The 2,835-nt window shown below is 37.2% G+C and overlaps 1 non-coding gene across 1 annotated transcript; it reads right to left on the bottom strand.

The window, feature by feature from the left end:
• Positions 1-2,508: 2,508 nt before the first annotated feature.
• On the bottom strand, positions 2,509-2,581 carry TRNAA-AGC. Its single transcript has one exon. It is a non-coding gene; the product is annotated as a tRNA-Ala (tRNA).
• Between the last annotated feature and the right edge of the window lie 254 nt (positions 2,582-2,835).

Here is a 2,835-nt window from a genome sequence, read left to right as displayed (position 1 = left end):
ATTAGATTTATTGGTAGATTGTCCTGTTCAGTCCTTTAGTATCTTTACTGATTTATTGTCTACTAGACCTATCAACTACTGAGAAAGCAAGATTGACATTTGCGACTATAACTGTAAACTTCTCAATTTTTCATTTCCTGGTTTTCCACTATTGTCCATGAGTTTTGAAGCTCTGTTTCCTCCTACACATTTAGGACATTGTTTCTCTCGTGAATTGACACATATAATTATCTAACATTCCTCTGTATTCCAGGAAATTTCTGTGCTTTGAAATCTACTTTGTCTCATTTTAAAAAATATCCTCCTCAACTTTGAGTAATGCTTGCATGATGTATCTTTTCCCAATCTTTACTTTCAACCTCTTATGTAACTTCAAGGCTCATATACAAGTATATTGCAAGTGTTTCTTATTTATTTTTAATAAATTTTGACAATCTCTGGTTTTCAATTAATGTCAACATTACTATTAATTATAACATTAATGAATTTAATGTTATTAATAAGTTTTTAATAGATCTACAATTTAATAATCTATTAATGGTTTTATCCCTTTGTCTTTTATTCATCTATGTTTCTCTTCCCATCTTATTTTGGCTATGTATTCAAGTGGCTCAGGCATTACTATACACATATATAACTTTTCACAATATACTTGGAAACAGCGTCTTAGCATTCAAGTTGAATTTAGAAACATCACTGTTAAGTCTCTTTACCATATAATCTCTTTATATATTGTATTACTAGATATACAATGAAAACCATTACAAGTTTTGCTTTTAATAATCAAACCTTAAAGAACTCAAAAGAATAATAGTCTGTTTGGGATCAGTACTCTCAGTTTAGCTTCAAATTATTCATCTTTATGTCTAAAAAATATTTTTGCTATACCCAACATTCTAGGTTGACAGGTCTTTTCTTTTGGCATTTAATCAATGTCATGACATTTCCTTCTGGCCCCCATGGTTTCTGATGATAAATCCAGAATTATTGGATTCTACAAATAAATTTCAGTTTTGTTTTCTTTTGTCTGCTTTGATGATTTTTTTTCCCATTAGTTTTCAGTAGTTTGGCTGTGTTGTGTCTGGGCATTGATCTCTTTGAATTTGTCGTGCTTGAGGTTTGATGAACTTCTTTAAACTGGTTTATGTCTTTGAACAAATTTGGTATGTGTTCAATCATGAATTCTGAATTTCCCCCCTCAGGGATCTCTTTCTGGGAGTGTGATTACGTGGATATTAGATTTATGCTATATGTCTATTTGTCCCTGAGGCACTCTTCATTTTTAAATATATTCCTTTCTTTCTGTTGTTCATATTAACTAGGTAGTATTGTTTTATTTAAGTTTACTGGCTTTTTCCTCAGTCATCTCACTCTGCTCTTGAAACCATCGACTGCAGTTTCCCACACCACTGCAATAGTTCTTGTTGATGCATCTCTTTAGTTTAAAGTTCATGTTTACATCTTCCAATTATTTGCTAAGGCTTTCTAACTTTTCATTCATTTCAAGAGGATTAGCCCCTGATTTTTGGAGCATTGTTATACTACCTGTCTTAAAGTATTTGTCAGATTATTTCAACATCTGTGTCATCTCAGTATTGTTATCCATGGGTTCTCTTTCCTAAATGAGTTAAGACTTTACCTGTTATTTATATGCTGAGTAATTTTGGATTATATACTAAACATTTTGTATTATGTGATGAAATAATGTTTCTCTTTGAAATCTTAGATTCCAAGCAAGGACCAACACAAGGATCACCAGTGTGTTGTGGTTTCAAAATCAACTCTATTTTGGGTGGCTCCTGTAGCTCAAAGGAGTAGCGCACCAACCTTATATGTTGGAGGTGGTGGGTTCAAACCCAGCCCTGGCCAAAAACTGCAAAAAAAGAAAAAAAAAATCAGTTCTATTTTGTCTACAATGCTATTAGGAGATTTCTGGAGTGTGTGCAACCTGGTGGTCAATAGGGACTGGGAAGTATGCTATTACTTAGCTCAGTTCTCAAGCTCTTTTTAGTAAGTTGTTTCGGATCAGAGCCACTTATTCACAGCTCGCGGGTGCACCCAGGAGTTCACAAAGAACTTTATGGGTTTGCTTTCCACACAGTCTTTTCTGTAGGTTCTGGTTGCTTGGGACTCCCGGTTTCAGTCCCCTGACCAAGAAGGTGAGGCTTTATTTACCGGGGTGGCTATGCCCTGTACTTTTCAGCACTGTGTCCCTCCATTTAGGACCAAGCTAAAGGAGGAAATGGAGGGAAAGAGCAGCTGAGTATATCGGTCAGTGTTTCAGCTCGTGGAAGAAACAGAAAACAAATTATGAATTGGTAAATCTATGCTATAGTGAACGTCAGTAGAGTCATCGGCAGCTCTGTATCATTTGAGCCGACACATGATGAACCATATTGGTGCCACAATTACCACCGCTTTCCGCGTCTATTTCTCTCGTCCCTCCCACCCTCCAAGTTTGAAGGATTCTAGTCGCTTAGAGAGCCCAGATTCCAATAGAGAAAAACTTGGAGAATGTGGGCATCGATCCCACTACCTCTCGCATGCTAAGCGAGCGCTCTACCATCTGAGCTAATTCCCCGGGTCTTGAAAGCCTCTTTGATCCCTTGTGGGCCACCTCAAGTATCGCGTATCTTAAGGTCTTTAACTTGAAACCAGGGTTCAACTGAAGGCGGATCTTTTCATTGACCGCCCAGGGCAAGAGAGCAATGGGTACCTATTTCCTGCCAGGAAGGAGGAGAAAAGGTAATCAGGAGAAAGTAGCGGTGGGAAAACTCTGGCGCCGCCAACATTGCAAGTTTCTGATGTTCCGGAACGAAAGAAACCACCCAGAAC

The sequence above is a fragment of the Otolemur garnettii genome, unplaced genomic scaffold, assembly GCF_000181295.1.
Source record: "Otolemur garnettii isolate 467f Iridium unplaced genomic scaffold, OtoGar3 scaffold00029, whole genome shotgun sequence".
In the NCBI taxonomy this organism is placed as follows: Eukaryota; Metazoa; Chordata; class Mammalia; order Primates; family Galagidae; genus Otolemur; species Otolemur garnettii.
Note: the sequence above shows the minus strand (reverse complement) of the source record. Positions and strands in the feature narration are given on the sequence as shown.